The following is a 22,395-nucleotide window of genomic DNA, read 5'->3' as shown; positions in this document are numbered from 1 at the left end:
CTTTGTCTACATTATTCCACTTCCCCTTCCCCAAGCTTAGAAGCCACTTTCGCGTTTGTTTTGCTTCTCTTAACCACACAAAGGGAAGCTTCTGCGTCCCAAAATAGCGCGTGCGCGCGCCTCTAAACCGTTTCGGATGCTAATTAAAATCAAACACACACACAAAGCAACACTCTAAACTCCTGCTTGAAACTGGTTTGCATTCCCCCGGTAACAGCAAGTAACGATCCTGCCGAGCCCCGGTGGTAGCCTCACCCCAAACTCGCTGGCTAATTAAAACACTCCCGAATGTTAGTTTTTCCCGCTTTGTACCTTCCTGGCTTCCTTTCGGATCGTGTTCTACGCTTAAAAGCATCGCAGCCTTCCTTTCGATCGTGACCTTCTACCGATCGATCGGGAGGATCGAACGGAGCTGCAGGAGGGGTGGGAGGTTTCAATACGGAAGGGTAGACTTCCCGGTTAGAGCAATCCGCTGCCCGTCGGCATGATCCATCCCCGGGCCTGCTTGGCTTACTTTGTTCGACTTCCACTGCCCTCACACTCGCATCGAAATCGAAAGGGATCGGCACATGATCCACATGCGCCGTGGAAAGTGTGTGAATCAGACGAGGTCGGGTGCGAACGGTGGCAAGATCGGACCCCAAATCAAGCAAACAGAGGGAAGTGTCGGACGCGTCCTCCTTTTCGTATGCCAGCCCACCAGCCGCCGCAGCGCTATAATTTGACGCAGCGGTTCGTTCGTTACCGCGGAAGCGTCTAAACTCTCGTTTTCTAACGAACGCGGTCGCAATACAGGAAGCGTGTGGCTGGCGGTCTGTCTGGCTTGGCGGGCTGGATGGCTGGCTGATTTGCTTCATGCACATAGGCACACACACGCAGACACACAGCGCCACCGGTTCGGCACCGGACGAGATCGAAAGTTTTAGCAGACCGGCGGCGAGTAACTCTCACCCAAAACCGGTGCCCAGACGTACCTCCCTTTACCTACTGCCCCCCCCCCCACCTCTCTTTCTCTTTCTCTTTCTCCACAAACCACCATCTGGTGGCTTCATTTCCATTTCAAGCGCTAAAGTTGACCGATTTTTTCGGTCTGCCCTAACGCCCGAGAGACTGTTGGATTGTTGGGCCTTTTGGGACGGGGGGGTAATGGTGATGGTGGTGGTGGTGTTGTTGGTGGGAAAAGCCCAAGCCAACCAAAGGTGGCACACAAAGTTGGCGGAAGGAAAAAAAAGTGTACAGGGAAAAAGGGGGGGGGCGCGACGGTGTAAGCATAAAACTGTGTCAAAAAGGAGACGCGCGCCTGTTACCCCCCTTTTTCCTTGGAGCTCGCGGGCCCGCGCTGACGTGTGTGCGCGTGCTCAAGAGTGCGTAGGTTTTTGGATAACCGAGCATAAAGCATGGGCCCGACCCCGCGTGTGTGTGTGTGTGTGCCTGGTTTGGTTTGCTGTGTTGCTGAAAAGACTGGTTTTCGCTAGTTTGAAAAGTGTTGCCCGGAGCGTGCGCAGGGTAAGGAATTGGCATTTCAATCGGGATGCATTGGGCTTAGCGAGCTTTTGGTTTTTGGTGCTGCCAACGGGCGATCGTAGTACGGCCCGGCCGATCATACGTACGCCGGTGCAGTTTTGTTTGTGTTTGCAATGCATAAACGACGGTAGAAAAAAATGGAATAATTAACACACCAAATGTATTAAACATGTTTATTCATAAAGACGATCATCCTTAAACACAGCCAGTGCTGAATCGTTTAGTTTGGGGATCGCTAAAATTTGGACTCTCTGAAAACTGATCATTGCAATTTGATTTGCATGAAACCAGGAAGAAGCCGCCTTTATTGGCCTTCTTAAAAATTAAATTTCATATTTTTTTGTAATTTATATTTCTATGGTGTCAATTACTAGAAATATATTTTTTACATGAATAAATAAATAAATAAATAATTATTGGTAAACGGTTGTTGTTGTGAACATTTTAGTTTGCCTTGTTTTAGGCTTGTCTTGGCCCATTAAGACACAAACAAAAGATCACATTTTTTCTTTAAAAAAAAAGAAGGAAATCTCTGAAGAGCTGTTTTACAATTAAATTTTATTCGCTTCACTTTTCTTTTGCATCTAACATTCGCTTTTAATTGCCAACTCATATGTCTATCGTAGGTTTAAGCTTCGGATTGATCCCTACAAACATAGAATGGCCTTATAGATACACCAATCAGTAATACTCAGTAATAGCTCGTTAGTTGTTAAGACAAGCCTTAGAATAACTACATTAATGTGGCTTATTTCAGAAACTCGGCAAACGTTCGCTTCAATCCCTTTCTTTCCCAATTCCATTTTTTGTTGTGACAAATTTACCGAGCCCTGATTAAGCTTGGACAAATCTCCAGCCATCCGGCTTAAGAGTGAACTAACACGTAAACTACGCTCACAAAATATTATAGTTTTAAAAAAAGCCCCCTAAACCCCTTTTTGCACCTATGCCGATACTCTAAACATCGTCGCCGTTAAATCAACCCGTACACGACACGGAGTACGACGAGCACGTATGTGCGCACAAACCACGGAATCCGGTTGTTACTGGTGGTGGTGGTGGCGTGTGGCAAGAAGCCAGCGGGCTGGGGTTACACTTTGAGAGAAAGGTTCACCCATGCAGGCCGCGATTAGCATTAGAAGTCCCGATGCGCACACCGGCGGCGTACAAGGCACGGCGTCTTCGCGAGCGCAGGCTTAACGTAACGGAAGCGGCACCCTTTTCCCTCCTTCCCTCGCAGCGTGCCCGGTCTAGGTAGCTTAACTGCCGCACCGCGTGATAGAAATTTCCCTTTCACATAAATCTACATCCGAGCGTCGTTTGCGTTACGGTGCCGCGGTGCAGGAATGGCCGTGCCACAGTACTGGGATGCCAAGGAAGCGGGATAAGCGGGGCACGGGTGAAGTTTTCCGAGGGCCGAGGGCAAGTGAAGCGTCATTACAGGAACGAGTTTTCCCAGTCCCGTTCCCTGCGGTGTGTGTGTGTGTGTGTGTGTGTGTTTGTGTGTGTGTGTGTGTTGTGTGTGTGTGTGTGTGTGTGTGTGTGTGTGTGTGTGTGTGTGTGTGTGTGTGTGTGTGTGTGTGTGGTGTGTGTGTGTGTGTGTGTGTGTGTGTGTGTGTGTGTGTGTGTATGTGTGTGTGCCAGTCTCATCCCAAACCTGCCTGCCACGGGTTCGTTGCTGTTTACGTTATTTAAACGCGCAATCTCCTCAACTCGCCTCCGTGCAACATAATCGATCCGCCGAGAAGCAGGCGCATAGGAGGGGCGCGGGCACGATCGATCAAACGATCGTACGGAGAGAGAAAGGTACTCCTCACCCTCCCCTGTAAAGGGAAAATGCTTCGTTTTCACTATCAATGTGCTCCACTGCGAGGCACGCGTCAATTACCAATACGCCTCTCCGCTCCGTCTTCCCTGCCCGGCTGGTGTCATTCATTCATGATCACAACATCTCGGAGATTGATTGGCGGCAAGAGAAAAGTGCCCCCTGCTCGAACGCTTTCTCAAAGTGTCATGTGTCTCTCCTACCCCCTACCCTGCCCCGCACCACAAACTGATCCATCGGTTCGCCGGAAATTCAATCGATTGATTGCTTTGTCCCCATGTGCGCCGCTCATTAAGTTGTTGCTGCGCTCTTGCTGTGAGGGGAGAGAAAACACGAACTCGCGAGTGCCACTTATGGTTGTTGCATCGTTTGCCCTCGCCAAAAGGGAAAACAAGCGCACCGGTTTTTCTTCTGCCCGGTTTTGGGCTCTTCTCGCTCGCCAGGCCCAAATGTGCCCGGGATGGACACCCGTTTGTTGGAGCGTGACGCTTGGCTTTTTTTTGCCGCACATCGGACAGTTACATAACTGTTGCCTCGGTGGGGGAGCGATGGGAGGCGTGGGGGGGGGAGAGGGGTTGGTCGTTTGAGGCGTGCGAGTAGAAGGAAAAACCAGCTGCTGAACGAGTGTACGAGTGGTGCGTTTGAGGGAAAAAAGAAGAGTTATGTTTCCCCTCCTTTTAACAGCGGGTGCAAGTGCCATGGGGACGCGTAAAGTCCGGTATTCGGAAATGTTAGCAGGAACATATGCAAATTCTTTTAAATTTAAATTAACGGAAAAAAGTAATCCATACATAAAGTAATAAAAAAATAAAAAATAAATGAATAAATAAATAAATAAATAAATAAATAAATAAATAAATAAATAAATAAATAAATAAATAAATAAATAAATAAATAAATAAATAAATAAATAAATAAATAAATGAATAAATAAACAAATAAATAAATAAATGAACAAATAAATCAAGAAACAAATAAATCAAGAATAATATAAGCAAATAAGCATATATAAGCAAAATAAAGGAAACAGGTGAAGTGTATGAAATACAACAAATGACCACTACAAAAACACTTAAACACCAACCTCTTCCAAGAATTAAGAACCCATTTCAATCGTTTCCAACCCTTGTTTCCAATGTTACAAACGATCGCCAGTACAAACTTCTGACAGAAAAACAAAGCGAAAAGTGGTAGAACACGACAAAAATAAAAATAGCTCAAGAACGTTTTCGCCCCTCCCAAACAATGCTCTAATGAACGTTGAAGCACTCAAACCACCTCCAGCCGACCACCGAAGGTCGAAGGGATCTTTCCAAACGTGGGCACACACACGCATACACACACACAGACGCCATTCCATTCCTTGTTCGCACCTTCGCCCGCACAGCCACGGGGCGCGTCCCACGGATGGGTACGATCGTTCGCAAAGACAATTGCCTTCTTATTACTATCATCATCGGTCATCATTATGCTTCATTACCTTTCCCCTTCGCCCCTCTTCCCGTGCTTTGCATTCTCGTCGCTCCGATCCGATTGTTCCGACGAGATGCACTGCACAACTGCGCGGTGGCTATTTTATGCTGCCCGTCACGATAAGAGCTCAGTTCTAGATTTTCTTTTTTCTTCGTCTCTCTCTCTTTCTTTCACTTTTTCTTTAACCACTTTTCCTCTTTCCATTCCTTCACAGAGCGCCTTAAACCTGACCTTCGTGTGGTTTGCAATTGCTCTTAGCAGTATGTGTGTGTGTTTTTGTTTGTTTGTTTCGTTACATTGCAAACATATTTATGCCACAAGAGAGGTATTTACTTGCAAATAACAAAAAAGCAAACGTATTGCCCTCGTTCTAGTAATAAATCGACTGAATGAGAAAAAAAAAAACAATTCAGCACAAGCGACCAAGAAAGGGGGTACAAAGTACAAAGTAGTAGAAAAAAGGGCTAGTTCCTCTCCAAAGCACGATCGTCCCCACGATCGCTGGCGAGTGAGCGCTTTTGCAACGAATAGACAAAACCGAAAGTTTGCCTCGCTTTGCACAAAGCAAAAACTGGCACAACAGCGGAAGTAGACGTCACATTATCAGCCCCCACCCTCTGGGAATCACATGTGGAGGAAGTGAGTGTTTTTTTTTTCTTTTTTTTTGTTGACGATTTATCCTCACGTGCATTATCATTGGGATCGGGCTGCATTACAGTGGTTTTGCTACACTTTGCATAAATAATTCTACTTGGATCGGCAATTTGTGACGTAACTAGCTGGTAAGATGATACTGGTTGTTGGGGTGTGCGACAGGCCAACAAAAAAAAAAGTGAATCGATCGAAGTATCGAAAATGTACTGTGTCATTCGATCGCTGTCAAGATCGATTACTCCAGAAGCCCAATTGTGTACATTCTTCAATTTTTATTTATTTTTTGTGTGTATGTGCAAATAAAATCAATTATCGGCCACCGTGCTTTCCTCACAATTACCTGGCACAGAAATTGACCATAAAACAAAATTGTACAAATTCATCCATTTTTGCAAACGTCCTTCCAAACAGCAAGCGAAGGAATTTGCTGTGTGCTGGTCAGGTCGGGTGGAAAGCTGACGCCATGGTTACGCACAGCAAGCGTAGTTGTGCCTGGCCCCAGCAAGCGCACCTCTGACGTAGTCGTTCATTCATAGGAAAATTGTGAAGCAAATCAAAATTTTACGGAAAGTAGTACACTACCACCGCCCCGAAAAAAAAGCCACAGACTGCACAATAATTCATGGCCCTTAAAAAGCCAACACTTGGAGCTGGGCCCGGTGTCTAATATCAAAACAAATGTTTTTTTACGTGTGTCGTGCTGTTTCTTTTGCCATTCGACTGACGTAATGCCATCCCGTGCGTAAGCGAAGCAGTGCGGGCAGTAAGCAGTATGACTATTGCCTCCATCAGCGCCCTAGTAACGAGTTCGCCTGTTTGCTGTTTGGTTTGCTTCCAGCAAGAAGCTTTCTGGTGCTTTTACCATCCTCCACCCAGCGGAAGAACGGAAGAGGGAAAGAGGGGTCGTGGTCCATCAAAACCCGACTAATGGGTTTGTTGACCAATGCGCTCGCCAAACGGTTCGCAACGCGCTTGATCGTGTTGACCGTGACTGCTGGCCAAACGGCGCACGCCGCAATTGATTGAATTCGTGCCAGACTCGGTGCAGAAAGTGGTTGATATTGAATATTGAAAATGATTCTAATTACAATCCAATCGAACGTGCCAGTTAGCTGTGGAGCTTGTGATAGCTGCTACACGCACAGTACGCAAAATGGGATGATGTGAGACTGGTGTTAGTTGCTGCTGGCGCTACAGAACCGGCGCGCACCGATATGCAGGTGAAGGTGATGTCCGAAAGACCGGTCCCAGTAGAAGAGATATGGTAATGTAACGTGCTCCCGCAGTGAAGTTTTAAGTTAGATATGACCGAGTAGAATGGTACTTAAATTAAAGCTTTATTACCTTGTCGGTAATTTGCTGTTTCGAATTTAACAGAAAGCTACATTTGTTATATCATGGATTGGTTGTACGATGAAATGCTTTGCCTGGTTTGTGGTGGTAAATTTGAGGAAGACAGAAGAATGTTGTGGATTCCAAATCTTTGGAGCCTATCGTTTTAAACTAACCCCCTTCAAAATGCTACAATCGCACGAATGTAATTTGTCCAGTGATATTAGAACAAATACGGCTACGATCAAGTGATCATACACGATTTCTATGAGGAATAGAGCTGCATTAAGGCATAAATAAGCTTAATTTTTTTCAACTGCAAGCCAGTAATTAAGCTAGATCTAATACGTTCTGATAAGAATGTAATTAGTTTTTTGCTTTCAATTAATCCTCTAGTTCGAACTGGGACATCTTGAAATTGGCATGATTAACAAACCATTGCTGATCATTCCTTCAAATCAATTTGTATTTACCAATTCAATTAACACCATTCAAGGTTTTAAAGTGGAACCCATTTCATACTGCATTTCAAGGGCAAACACTGTCGTCTGAACACTCACAGTACTTACTTTACCACCAAGAACGATTCCGTTCGTTGTAGCTCAGGTCGCAGCTCATGCTCGCTGTGCTGTGGCAGCATCTGCGTCAGACACACCCCACATTAAAAGCAGTAGTAAAAAGCGGCCGATGATGATGTAACTGTGGAACTGTTTATTGGTGTTAATGAACAAACCAGATTCGTCCGGAGGCAGGAAGAATCGTGCCCGTTCCATACCAAACCTGTAAAGTAAAAGCCCGTCCGAGATGGAAAACATATTGAGAAGCGCCTTGAGCGTTCTTTAAGCTCCACTCACGCAGACACACTCGCACACACATGCACAAGCAAGAACGGAGGGATTACTGTTTTCCTCCTCCGGGGTGGTCGATAATGGTGTGGTAAAATTGACAATTGGTCGTTCCCAACGCAAAGGGTTCTAGCGAGCGGGAGCGGAAAAATGGAAAGCGCAAAGGACTCGCAAAGGAATCTTTCTCCCCCCCCCCCTTTCCAGGGCCAAGTGTTTAATTAAAGCAGTGGACGAGAGCTTGGGACGGGACAGCAATCATCGCTAAGTGTTCCGGTTTTAGGAAAGGGGGGAGAAGAGGGGGTAGATAGTTCTCTGCCGTTCCGTTCGGGTTCTTATCCAAGAAAATGATGCACCAACCACCGTGCGAAGGGCGAAGAAAAGGCGAACGAAACAAGTAATAAACACCGCAATTGTGTGCGAGGGGCAAGATGTCGCAAAAGAAGGCACTGCTGGTAGACGCAGTGCATTCCGTTCATCTCAGAACCGCCCGGTGGCAATTGATGATAATGGAAGCTTTGATTAAGCAAGCCGTACCATCATCAGCTGCAGCAGCAGCACCACCACCACCACCACTCCAGGGGCAAGCCGCTGGAGCAAAGGAATAAGATTCTAAGTAGCGTGTAGCCTTCTCTCTTAGCAATCGTTCTGGTAATTATTGGGAAATGTTGAGGCATCGGGGCAGGACAGGCCCGCCGGGACAGCACTAGACGACAACTCTAGCCGTCCCGTCTAGACGAGCGGTCACTGCACCGGGACTGCACCGTTAAAATCGGATCGGTTGTTCGGGTGTCCGATATTGCTTTGTGCACTAAACTAAAAAAGCCACGCGATCGTGCAATCGATCGGCCATTTCGGTCGCATCCATTGGAAACGATGCCAAGATCACGCCTCTCAGACCGTTTAATTATCAAAACCGTGTCACCGCACAGACACCGCACGGACCCGGTTCGGTTTCGGTTAACAGTGACACTGAAAAAAGACGGCGCGCGCGGCCGCACGCGTGCATCTGCAGGTCAGGTCAGCCGCGGAATTACACCCAGAAACACGACCGTCGACAAGTGGAGCGGGAGAATCTATTGGGTTCAATGAATCCGACATAAACCCACTTTTCAACCGGCGGGAGGTTGCCCCAGTTGACTAAATTGACCCACTGGGTGTAGATAATTTTGTCTGCTTTTGTGACATCTACCCCTCAGAGACACAGCCACACACACACACACTTGAGCTAAGAGTTCGTATGTGTGTGTGTGTGCAGGCCGTGATTTATCTCAATCACCCACTGCAACTATCATCTTACCGCGGATGCTCGCGCAGGCCGGTGAGAGGAGTGGTGCAAGTTCCAAACGGAAGATAGTTTGTATGCAACGTAGCTAAAATGGCTGTGTGTGCGACGTGCGGCCGTACAAACGTCTGACATACTTTCACTTTCCTTTTGACCACAGCACGGGGTACCCAGCAGTAGCCGCCGCCGCCGCCGCCGCCGCCGCGTCCGAGTTGGCTGTGGATGAAATGGATGTATCAAGCGCATCAAGCGGCGCGGAGACAGCATGGGAACTGGGCCGGGAGGATTTCTTCGGCAATTGATTCGGCCGCTTGCCGGCAGTAGCAGTGCGGCAGTAGCAACAGCGTCTTACCAGTTGACTTAACTCAATCGCTGTAAATTGATGTCAAGAACTTCTCCCACCAGTGCCTTAAGGGCGTACGGCGTGGCGGACATCGACCTAGGGCAGCCGTTCCGAATTGGGATGGCGCAGTTGGGCAGAGTTAAGTATAACACAAAAAAAAAAAGAAACACGCGGAAGTACCATTCAATTGACGGTTCGATGACATCTGCAAGAGGAGGGATGCTCCAAGACGAAGAACTTCCCGTTTGTCCCTTCAACTGCGGGGGACAACTACGCGGGCCGTTGGTGTTTGTGGAGGGATTCATTGGGAAGATACCGCCCTGGAGAGCGAAGATGTTTGAATCAATGGTGTTAATTGATGTCAATTTTTCCTCCAGGATACGATCGTCAACCACCTCCCCCAAATGTTAGCCGTTATTGGTCTGGATTGCGATCAATTTGCGTGCTGTCTGCAGGAGAATGTTTCCCGATTCGTTAGTCTTCGGCAGAGGCTCTCAATTGCCGGCAGGGTGTATAAGATACAGGCAAACGGCTCCTTGGTCTTAACAACGTAACGTTGGATAATAGCAGAAATTCACTTCTTCGTTAGCATCATAACATCAGACTCGTAAAACGAAACTGCGCGTGTACTCCAGAAGTCATCCAGAATATTCAACCCTTGCCATGCTACTCTCTCTCTCTCTCTCACACACACACATACACACACACATAAACTCTCTAAAAGAGGTGCTGTTATTTGTTCTTAGTCACCCCAAAGCGGGACCGAAAATCCCTGCTCATCCCTTATGCGTTCTTGTTGTTTTGGGGCACCTCGAAATCGGCACACACACTCCTCGAATGACGCAAACAGGGTCATTTGCCTCGGTTGGCCGGAATGGCAGGCGAATGACCCCTTTGGGTGCGCACCTCCTTCTCTTACCCTTGTATGTCTCTGTGTATGTGTGTGTGTGTGTGCTTTATTCGGTGGGAAGAACCCAAAACCCATCGAAGCGTATCATCAAAACATCAAATCGTCCGCAACCACCCACCGTCCCAGGTGCTACTTCCAAGATTCTCTCTGTTTCTCTCTCTCTCTCTCTCTCTCTCTCTCTCTCTCTTTTCTACTCATTTCTTCAAAAACAAAATCAAAACAACACGCCACAACACGTACAAATTAGTATGAGATTGGTATGGCAACAGGCACCGACAAAAAAAAAACAACAACATTCCGCAACATCGTCAACAACAACCAGCATGGGCGGATGTTGGTTGGCCCCTTCGGAGGGTCTAGCGGGGCCAGAGTCTTCCCGGGTGTTTTGTTTTGTTTTTGTTTGGAATCCGCACAGAACAAAGAGAGACGAAGAGAGCGACTGAGAGAGAGAGAGAGAGAGAGAGAGAGAGAGAGAGAAGGCGAGAGAGATTCTGGAACTGTCCGTTTATTCACCTGCACTGACCTACGCCACGACCGCGGATTAATTCATGCCACCAGCGGCCTTCCCTTGGAACCCTGGAACGCTCCATATCACACACTTTGCTTTGGATGAGTCGTCGTGTGTGTGTGTGTGTGTGTGTGTGTGTGTGTGTGTGTCTTTAATTCCTCCTCTCCCCCACCCTGACTAACGCTCCCAGCGCCATTAGATGAACGTGCGTGGTTGATTCTATTGCCACTTTTCCAAACTTATTCGCCCACCGAACGGGAGAAGATCCAAAAGAGCGGGAAAAGAACAACCCCAAGAGAGAGAGAGAGAGAGAGAGCGAGGGAAAGAGAAGAGCAGGCCGTTGAACTTTAAAAAGTTCTTTGACTTTCAGCCGTTGTTTGTGCCATTATGGTCAGCGAACTCGCCACACACAGGTACGGGGGGAGCGTCTTCTTCGGAACGGATTTTTCGATCACACGGAGAGGGACGTTTGCCCAATTCCCCGGGATCGGTCATGCTACCAGTTCCTTCCTCTCCGTTTTGCTGCTGTTTGTTGTTATCATTGTGTGTGTGTGTGTGTGTGTGTGTGTGCGCGCGCGCAGTGGACAGAAGGGAATCAGGTTCTGTTTGGCCCAATGCCCACTGGCCACAGTCATAAAGCCGGGACGGACGGATGTTCATAACGGTAGAACTGCAAAACGGTTCGCTAGAACCATCAATCATAGATCCAGTGTGCGCTTTTTTTTTGTTTTTGTTTTTCTATGCTCTCTACCCGCTATGTGTTCCGTGTGCCAATGTTTTCGATTTGTTTTATTTATTGCAACAGGAAACAGTTTTCCCAGTTGTTGGCAAAAATTCGCAACCATCCCGTTGATACCACCGCGAACCGTTGCGGGGCACAAAATTGCGGTCCATTTCCGGCGTGTTTGTGCGCGTGTGTCCACATTCACCCTGAGGGTGGTTTCCAAACCATTCCTTGCTGTGAATGTTCCATTCCAACCTGTTGTTTGTTTGAGCTGGCCAGTTTCGTAGCGTTTTTTTTTGTTTTCTTTCTTTTAACTGCATGATCGTTTCGGTTTCGGTAGGCGGTTGAGCGGTGGTGCATCCGAGCGTGCTGCATTTGGCATGGCATGGAGCGCTGCGATTGAACCGGTTTAATTCCGGATCTTTTCGGCTATCCTGTTTGGCATCTGCTCCCGGAGAGGAAAAAGAAGCGAAAAGAAAAACAGCTGTTTTTCACTAATCGAAAGCATAATGCTTGATGCAATCGTTTCGTACCGGTAGATCCGACGTGAAGAGCCGATCAGCAGCGAGCCAGCGGGTACGTTGACCCGGGAGCCACTCAAATTGCATAAATTGTAGATGAGTTGTGCTGCTCTGCCGTGCCGTTGTTCTATTTTTAGGCTCTTCTGTGGCTCTGCCAGCGGCTGATGATTGGCAGATTTAAGCAGCACCCCGACCAGCGGGGGGGGGGGGAGGGATTGGGCGCGCTTCTAACTCATGGCGCGTCGCCTGCTAACCTCGAAGCCCACTGAAACGCCGTTGCGTAGCGTGGTGGTAAGCATTCCTCCCGTGGTGGCGGTGAGATTGGGCCCCCGGACGATGGGTGGACAAACTGTCTTTTGACCTAGGGTGAGGGAGTGGGGGTAGAGCTGGAAGATGGCAAGCACGCAGAAATGCCGCGTGGACGATCACTGCCTGTGAACGATCACTGCTGCGGCTGCTCCGGCTGCTCCCGGGTGAGAATGAGTGATAGAATGAAAAGTCTCCCGTTAAGCGCACAGCAACGAAAACAACGAAAATGAAAAGAAAACGAGAACAACAACAACAACAATACCAAAAACATAGACCCCGTTGCACACTCCCCGGGAACACATTGCATCATCAAGCCCCCCCCCCCCTCTCCGCAGGCTGCTCTGTCGGTGCTTGCCACACGTCCTCCATGCCACACCTGGGAGCGGTCCTGTTCCTTGCCGTCTTTTCCCGCTTCTATTCTTTCCCGCTATGCCGCAGTGCAACGGTGCACATGCTTTGCTTCCCCCTTTGGAAGCTTAAGACTCCCGGACCGCACCTCCCGGCCGGTCACTCCCTGTGGTTGGTTTTATTTTCGTTATTTATTTTTATTTGCCCCGTCTCGATTGCAAGCGGGAGAACGTGATCGTAAAGCAAAAAAAAAGGGTTGCATAACATGCGCGATCCCCGGGGAGTCAGTGTGTGTGTGTGTGTCTGCGTGTGTGGCTGGTTTTTTGCGATGATGCGAAGGAATGCATGCGGCATATCGGGGCACCGAGCCGGCAAGTATGGCAAGTTCATTCCTCCTGGCGCCTCCACGTGTGCCTGTCTGTACGTTCGTCCGTGTGTGTTTGTGTGTGTATGTGTATGTGTGTTTGGTGGGAAGTTCTACGCCATGATGAGCAGAGCCAGGAGAAGTATTTCGACACATGGCGATTTTACTTGGGAGTTGATCGTGGACACTTTAATGTTGTATTTTTCAAGTTACTAGAACGTTTGAAAAAATACGACGAAAGAGAGTTTCATATTATGTTTGAGGAATTTTGATCCATGTGATTCAGGTGAATTTGGATAAGGAAAAATGTTAAAATCGTTTTAAAAAGGTGTGACAAAACTGATTATTGTGTCAAAACCAAGTTAAAGACTATAAAATAATAATAATTATAACAATCAGATAACATGCAGAAAACATGCAGAAACATGCAGAAATAATGTGTATTAAAATGAGTAAAATAATTGAGACACAAAAGATATAATGCAAATAAAAACTTAAAATGGGAAAACTAAAGCGAAAAATGAAACAAACAAACATTATCGGGAACAGTAACATAGAAAGTATAACAAATAGTTAAACCATCTAAAGTACAAACCAAACACACAAGCAAATAAAAGAAAATCTCAAAATCGAATAGAAGCTCCAGCCGAAGAACCAATAAAGTGAATAAATAAACAAAAACAAAACAAGAATACGAAAGTAAAACATAGCTCAGTTGTTGCCGAATCGGCTGAACTATGAAAGTTTTGCTAGATTATCTATAACACACAATAACAGCATTGCAGTAAGAAAGAGGCAAGCATTTCACGGCCCCACGGCTGTCCTTCGTCGAGCATCTGCTAACAAGGAAGTGAAGCAAGGCTTAGGTCGCATATCTCATCGGATTCCCAAGGCCAGAAAGATATGGCGAGCGACTGTAACCATCATGACCTCGCATCCCCTCGTTCTCCGTTTTTTTTTTTTGCCATGCCCCTTCAATGTCACGATCATCCCATGCGCCAAGCCCGTGCAGAATTCGTAGATAAAAACCCACCCAAAAGAACACGTTTATTTTTTGGGGCAAGCTAAGCAACACATCTGAATACGTTTGGCCAACATTTACCCAAACAAACCGGCTCCTTGCAAAGCGGCAAACAACCCGGAACATCGATCGGACCGCGAAAATCCTCCCCCGAAGTCGGCCCATATCGGACAACATTCGAAGGCGAACCTCGCCACCACTTGATCTTGATCGGTCCGATCGGCGGGAGTGGGAGAGTGTTCCGGAAGGGGGTGGGTGGCTCACCTTCAGCCGCGGCTGGACGCGATGGCGCGAATTTGCATGGATGCGTGAGTGACGACGAAGTGAGCGTGAGGTGATGAGCACCGATTCGCGGTGGCACCCGCGCGATAGTGTCGTCGTTTGGAGGGTGAAATTGATCGGTCACCAAGACGCTCCATAAATCACGACCCCCTCCCTCTGCGATCGGCCCTCTCCACTTACCCTGCTCCAATTGACGTGCGGTCAGTGGAATGGGAAAAGAGGAAACGACCACACAGACACACACACACACACACACACGCACACCTTGTCACGGTAACGATCGATGGCTAGAGAGCGATCGATTTCCGGATGTGACTTTCCTCACGGCAAACAAGTCGACCGTTCGGCATCATCGTCGTCGCCCCCCCCCCCCCTCCGTCGCAGCCGTCCACCCTTTGGTGCGAATGTCGAATGCATAATCCATTGTGCATGCAAGGCGAGGGGGCAGTCATGGGGCTCGCCGCATTATGCAATTCGCCTGCAGAGGATCGAATGCAGTTTTAAATGCGTTCTTTGCCTTTTCGCTGCCCTTCTTGGGGGCATCCTCTTCGTTGGCTTCGTCAGCTCCGGCGCCTTCCTCACGACGAAGATGATCTTTTCCACCCACCCATCGCCGGCTCCTGCGCTAGCATCAGCTGACGATTGCCCGTTGTCAATTCAGTGTCGCCGGATCGAATCTTATCGGGTGACAGTGTTTGGTGCCGCTTGTGTTTCTTTCCGCAGCCTGCAAGTCATCAAGGTCAATAGGAAGCGTGAACAGAGTGTCGAACAGGCTTCCGGAAACTAATGCAGTTCCCGTGGAACGGCCCTCCCCATGGGAGGACTAGATCGTATCATTCTGTCCAATTTTGGGGGCGCTTCGTTTGAGTTCGGGCAAATATGTACCGTGTAAACCTTGGTGGTGGGAATTGACTGCCGGGAAATTACCGGTGCAATCTAGGAGTCAATAGTTATCATACCACACGTAATCATGTAATTCTGCTACAATATAATGTTCGAATTTGTATAGAACACAAAAAAGATGTTTATTTTAAGAAATATTGTCTTTTTTTGCAATTTTCGTCCCCGTTGCCTCCAAAGCATTCATTTTTGGACAGTGATCATCAATTTGTACGTCTAAAGTACCTGATTTTGCTTCGCATCTTTGTGGCAATCGAGCAGAAATGAATACCTTAAAGGCAGATTTGTTATAAATTATTCAATTAAAGATTTGTTTTTAATTAAAGAGACAAGTAATTGGTATTTAAGTCGAAATTTAGCGTCAAATACTGTATAATCTATAAAAACTAAACAAAACTAAACAACCCTTGCACAGTACAGCAAAAAGGAAAGACAATGTACCCATGTACGGGCAAGATCGCACACAAGATAAGTGCTAAAGAAAGGAAAATGCGAACGAAAAAGTAGCTGTGCCAAAGCTGCTTCGCCAGGTTGATAAAAGTGATGTAAAAGTAGCCAATTATAGCGCTAAATGCTGCATGTCAAGTGGAGTTAGACCCAACGTTATCGCCGGCAAGCGTGCATGACACCAAGGTTATTTGCATTTTGTCTTGATAAAGAATGTCTTCGGTGTTTCGTGTGAGGGCACATGTGCTTTAATCTGAGGCATTTTTATACTTTTACCATTTTTCGTTCGTCCCATTAGTTGCTTTTCATAAGATAGCTTCGAATAGTTATCAGTTGAACACTTTTTACTCTTCGTACAAAGTGTGAGCGATTGACTGAAACAATGAACTTGAAAATGGTCGCTCAAAGTCATCGTCAACTGTTCTAGAGCAATCAGCTGCCCAACGGAAAACAAAACGGGATCAGATAACAACCAAAAAAAAAATCACGGTCATCTGAACAATTTAACGCAACAGACAAAGAAAAACAAAAACCCCAACAAATTCGAACAAATCGATCGAAATTGACACGCGCCTGCCATCATACGCGCGGACGCCCTGTGCGCTGTCCCGTTCATCCCGTTGATGAAGTTGAATTAAATCGACTGTCGGAGGACGGAGGAGAGCCGTACTACTTTTTTTTGTTTTTTGGTAGAGGTCGGCCTAGAGGTCATCGGCAGTCCCTTTTGCAGCCTTTGCCGGCCAGCAATTGGGCAGCGTGAAGCTGAAGCCGTGCAGTGTTAAGTAACGCCGCATCATTCGCACGCGCCGGCCAACGTACGGCGCAATTGACGAAATGTCCCCGCATGATCGTGAACTTCACCTCCGCGCTGAAGATTCGTGGTCGGGTGAGGCGTGCTGATCGAAGATGGCTATGCTCAACCCTTCGCCAACGCTCTATTGCCGCTCCGTTTGCGCAGGGGTTAGAAGTGACAGCGAGAGTAAACACGGTGACAAAGCATGAAAGCCGGCACATCGTCACCGGGGAGGTGACCAACGTGACGGTTGTTTTTTGCTCGGTTTTTTTTTTTTTTTTTTGGACAACCAACCGCGGTGGAGTTCATTCACCCCGGGCACAATTCTGGGTGGTGCTGTGGTGGCTGGCGCCAAGATCGTGGATGCGCGGATGCGCGGTTGCGTGTTTGCGTTTGGCGTGTCGTCGTTATCTGCGTGTCGTCGTGGTCCGAGCGTACGCTCCGCACAAGCTGGCCCGGGCTTGGACGCGGTCCGATTGTAAGCTGGCAATAAATTAAATGTTTAGACATGCTCCAGGCGAACCATTACCTATCACTACGTGCAGCACTATCAAAAGAGAGCAGCCCTAATTAGATGAACGGGTGTGTGTGTGCTTTTTTATACGTGGCATAGTAACATTGCATTGTTAAGAGACGTCACTGTTACTCTACTATTAGGAGCGGTTTGCTGTGTTTTGCTCATAGATGGCGCTGCCTAATGCACCCGTTGGGAGGATCACATGATCACATCTCCCATCGAACACTCCAATCGCAGCAAATAAAGCCCAGAACTTGTTCCCGATACGGTCGATCGCCATTGACCCGCATATTTGACCAAATTTCGCCCTTGCAAAATTCCAAGAAATGTGCCCGGATGAAATCATCCCTCATCAGATGTGTCTGTTTGTGTTTTTTGTTTGACATTCCTACCGGGGGCGGTAGTAGTACCAGTCTTATCGGTACCAGTGACACAAGTTTGTTTGCGCATCTCGAGGAGTGCAAAAAACGACAGAACAAACGAACACAATTCGGGTGTAAGTGTGCAAAAATGGCAACGGTTTGTGCAAATGTGTATGCCATTGCCCTGCCGAGATGTAACAAACAATTTGTGCGAAATTTACGCGAAAAAACATGTGTTCTCCCTCCCAGCAGCACTTGTTTGGACAAAAATTCGGCTTTGGAGTGTATTATTTGCATAGCTGAAGGTGTGGTTGAAGAAGAGGGGGGGGGGGGGAGCTTTGAAGTGTTTCCGATCCTCCAACCCCTCCACCGCCCCCTCGCGATCGCATCACCGTCCGATTGAACACATGCACAGGGATCAATGGCACGACGTCTGCATGCGGCAGGGAGAGTTGAGGTTCCTTGAGGGGCATAAAAATTGAAAAAATCAATCCGCCCTGCTTGAAAATGGGAGTGTTTGTTGGGTTTCAACGACGTTGGTGTTGATGTGATTAATATTGTAGTTTATTTTGTGTGTGTGTGTGTGTGTGTGTGCGTTTCGGCAAACAGAGTTTGTTTGCGAAGAAAGCGACCGACACGCAGTGTTTGCTATTCTTTTGCCAAATTTCACCCAAAATTTAACACATGACGCACGGCACGATTGGGTGTGAAAGTGCCCCGATGAATCACCTGAGAGGAAGAATCGCCTGCTTCAAACCAGAACAATAGGAGCAAAACCCTAATAATTACAAAAAAACCTCCCGTTTGTTTCATCCAATTTTTAAAACCCTTTTTTCACAACATAGCCCAACTCGTGCCCACTCCCAACTACAGGTGACAGGTGTCAGCTGATCGCGAAAGCCCACACCGATCCCTGGGCACACGGCATACCCGACCCGACGACTTGACCGGTCCGTTTCGCCATACCGTGTGTGTGAGCGGGCGCGCGCGCGCCCAAAATGGGGTGCCCCAAAGCGGCGGCCAAGACATTTTGCTACCTTGGGAAACCCCCGCCTTCCACGTGCAGATAAAAGAGGGAACCCAACGACACGCTTACTTACCCAAGAACTTCGAAACCGTCCGAGACGCTCGCTGAATGGGCTCCGGCCAGCGGGTCCAATATATAAATGCAGGGGGGAAAGAAGTGGGGAAGGCTACCAGCCGGGCTGCGGCTATGATGCAACCTGCAGCAAACTGCAACTGCACCGCAGACGCGCACTTAGATGTGTGTTTGTTTTTGCTGCTGTTGTTGTTGTTGGTGCTACCACATTAAGCTGTCAGAAGAACGGCACACACGCAGCGACAACAGAACACCGGCACGCACTCACGTAGACACACGCACGCACGCACGCACGCAGGGGAGGCCTGTGAAGGCTACCTTCAAACCGAACGAGCCCACCTGGTTCCCACGATTGCAGGGCGGGGGGGGGGGGGGGGGGGGTGGTTGGTGGAAAATGGTGCGCAGAGGGAGGGCGATCAAACCGTACTATCGCCCTGGGGGGAGATGTGAGGCGGGTGGGTGGTAATGGCGCAACCTGTACGCCCAGCGGAAGCGTTTGATTTGAGAATTTGTTGCACTCGCGACACGCTCACTCACAAAGACGCTCGAGGGGGAGGGAAGAGGGGCGGGAGACGAAGGGAATTCTTCCTAAAATAGCTTCCCTTTAATAGAGGAAGGAAACAGGTGGGAGCGGAGGAACGGGAGTACGCAGGGTGGTGGAATCTTCACTCTCGCTGCCTGCGACTGTTTGATGTTCCGATGACGTTGGCAATGGACGTGGGCAACTTTCAAGGGCGTCTTTCGCTGCCGGGAGATCCTCGTTGGTGCCCGTGTGTGTGTGTGTGTGTTTGTTGTGGCAAAAGGATTTGCGCTTCCTCACCTCTGTAGAATTTCGCCGCAGGGCACAACAGGAACGCGCGGGCGGCCGAGCTCGCCTGCTTATCACCGCGACATTGATCTTCGGCGCACGGAGGAGGCGCTACTTTGCCCCACAGCCTCGTTTTTTTTTTTTCGCTTGCCTGCTTCACCCTTCTCCTTTGCTGTGTCGTTCTACCACGCTCTCTGTTCTGGCGGTGTGTGAAGCCGTTTTCTGAGCCCTGAACCACACGCACACGGTAGAGCGAGAGAGAGACACACACACGGCACCAAGCGTGTGTGACCGTGTGTGGCTGTTCTAGTGTGCACGCTTTAATCACACGTACTTGAAGGTGTCACACTTCCGGCCACGCAATCGGCAACCATTCACGCCGGTTCACACAGTCACACACACGCTACACTACAAAAGGATACACTACACCGATCGACCGATCGAAGGGACAGAACACGGGGGGGGGGCGCGCGCGCGCGTGCAAGGGCCCCACTACAAGGCAGAGCAAAAGCGATCGGACGCACACACGGAGCACGCACTTCTGCACCGGACCAACGTTGAGCGCTTTCTGCCGCACGGACAGGGGATGCCAGCGCATGCCGCCCAATCCAACAACACGCACACACACACAAGCACACCTCCGAGCGACGCCGCTACAGCTGCGGTTTCGGCTCGGCGTTCGGCTTTTCGGACGCGTCGCGAGAGCGCGCCTCCGCGGTGTCGACGGTACGACGCGCCGGCCGCCGAAAGATCCTCGCGCATGGAGCGATGCTGCTTATCTCGCGCGGGAGCAAGCAGGCCAACGCGTGCCGCAAGAGAATCTTATGCGGCCGCGCTGGTGCTGGCGATCTTCCGCCTCGGTCGCACGATCGGGATGATCGCGAGTGAGAGTGTAGTGCCGCGCAGCGCTGCGAAGAGAGCAGGCGGCCGGTTTGTTTGTTTTGGGACTTACCTTGCTGCGCGCGTTCGACGGTGATCAGGGATCCGGGGGGAGTTTAAAAGGTGATGCTGCGGGGATAAATGAGAGTTTGCACTCTCTCTCGCGCTTTGCAATGGTTTTCCAACCACAACCCGCCCCCCCTTCCCCCGGGAGAGAGAAAGTGAATGGGAGACGGTGAGAGCGTTGGTGTGCGAGAGGCTTTTCAGGGGTGCAAGCAATAGGGGGTTGGTGCAATGATTGTCGATCGGGTCAATGGGGGTTGGTTTTTATGTCGAGCAGTTTCGTGTAAGGATATGCTGAATGATAAGCAACACGGGGATAATGATCCTTGGGGCGATAGAGTGCGAGAGATAGAGGGTTAGTTGTGGTAGAAATTTCACTTTCGGCTTAGGTTGTTGAATGGAAATGCAATCAGAGAAAAGCCTTTTTTCTAATTACAAAATTTTCATTAAACTTAATTGTTTAAAGCTAAAGGTGAAGATCGTAGTTATACCGCTATTTGGTTCAACTATAATTTAGCAACATTTCCAACCAAAAATGGTAAAATGATAATAGAAAATTCTCAGCTTGAGCTCATAATATGACTCCAATTCTGTGTCATGTTAAAGATCATTAATTTACTAGGATTTTAATAGTTTCATTTTTAAATTATATCATTAAGGTTGTTTTACTGTTTCTTAAAATGTCTCTCGACTGATTGGTTGCTTTCGCCACTTTTTTGGTTAAAAATAATGGAACATTTTAATAAACGGTTAATCTGGTAAATGAGAAACAGTTAAAGATCCTTTACAAACCCTTTAAGAGGCTTCTAGGCTATGTTACATAGACTTCTCACCATTACAGCTATACATTTTTTTTTATTTAATACTTCTACGATTACATAGTGCCTGTGTAACTTACATTTATATTACTTCATATTCATGTGCTTCATGTTCATTTTAACCTTGTTATGTGTATACTTTATGCAAGAATACACACCCAAAAGGATATTTTATGCATATTGTTAGGAAGAGGTAATTTATAATAATGTAAACAATAACCAAAACTAAAATTTCTTTAGTTTTAGGCACTTAAATGTGTTTATGGCAGATAAATTTAAACAAATCAACACAAATACAACCATCCCTTCTCCTACATGAGCTCCTCAATCGCCTTGAATAGTGTGCTCACCAAGGCTCATTCATTCCGAATGGTAAAAACTCAACCAAAGCATGTGCCAAGCAGGAACCAGTTGCAAAGCAAAACAAAAAGGCAACCAATTGTGAAAATTACTACAATGCACCGATCACCAGCCCAAGCCCCCGTAGCCCAATGACGAAATCATACGTTAAAGGAAAAACATTACATACATTCTCAGCTCCCTTCTCGCGAGCCTTGCTCCGTCCCTTTCATCGGGGTAGATTTCCTCGAGTATGAACGATTGTTTGCCTGGTTGCTTGGATTTATCCAGTGTGCACGATTTATTTGCTGCAACATTGTAGCTGCAGCTAACCATCAACGGTTCAAGAATGTCGAGGATTCCTTTTTTTTCCTGCTTCCTTCCCTTCCTTTCCTTTCTCTCTCTCTCCCTCACTCACACTCTTCATCTGCCTCTGCCTTCTGTAGTCGGCATCGAGATCATCATCAAGGATCTGCGTTGCGCAAGTTTTCACACGGCCGGGCCGATCATTACGCTGCTTACGATGGAGCTTACCGCACGACGTAAACAAACAACGCCAAAGGTTCAAATCATCCCCCGGATCGTCGCAAGAATTGGCCAGAACGTAAAGGCAACAGTACAACAACCTGACACCAATTACGATCACATTAGCACAGTTGCCTTTGTTGGTCGGTCTGCATTTTCCGGGAAAAGGGTCTCATCCCAGCGTGCGCGTGCTTGTGCACGGCACCGACCGAACGGAGCATAATTTATGCGAGCGAATGACATGCTCACGGGGGCCGCCGCGTAATCATGGCTGCTCCGGGATTGTTTTGACACGCACGGAACCAACGTAGGATGTAGCAGCAGCAGCAGCAGCAGCAGCAACAGCAATGCGCGCGATCACTCATTAATATTTATGAAACGAACCCACCAACCTTTGCTCCAGCCTCCCCCCCTCCCCCCACGATGGGCCCATCCTCCCATGATGATCGTAAGGATCACACACCGATCGGGTGCGGCGCATGGCGAATTGTTAATTAAAAAGCTTGTGCCACGATCCTCCGGGCTGGGCTGATGAGCGATCAAATTGGTTACCACCCCTCCCCCGAGGGCGTTCTGGCTT

At 48.2% G+C, this 22,395-nt stretch overlaps 1 protein-coding gene across 2 annotated transcripts in view; it reads right to left on the bottom strand.

Moving 5' to 3' along the window:
• LOC121590616 (ecdysone 20-monooxygenase) overlaps positions 1-19,768 on the bottom strand; it is a 29,071-nt gene extending 9,303 nt beyond the window's left edge. Inside the window, exon 1 of one of the 2 annotated variants that reach the window (XM_041910434.1) lies at positions 19,204-19,768. The gene's annotated coding sequence lies outside the window, so the exon portion shown is untranslated. Of the gene's footprint in view, positions 1-18,384; positions 18,747-19,203 lie in introns of those variants that run through there. The other variant, XM_041910432.1, reaches the window with a different exon arrangement.
• Positions 19,769-22,395: the final 2,627 nt, after the last annotated feature.

This window comes from Anopheles merus, chromosome 2R (genome assembly GCF_017562075.2).
Source record: "Anopheles merus strain MAF chromosome 2R, AmerM5.1, whole genome shotgun sequence".
Taxonomy (NCBI): Eukaryota; Metazoa; Arthropoda; class Insecta; order Diptera; family Culicidae; genus Anopheles; species Anopheles merus.
The sequence above is the reverse complement of the archived record's forward strand: the minus strand, read 5'-3'. Positions and strand labels throughout refer to the sequence as shown.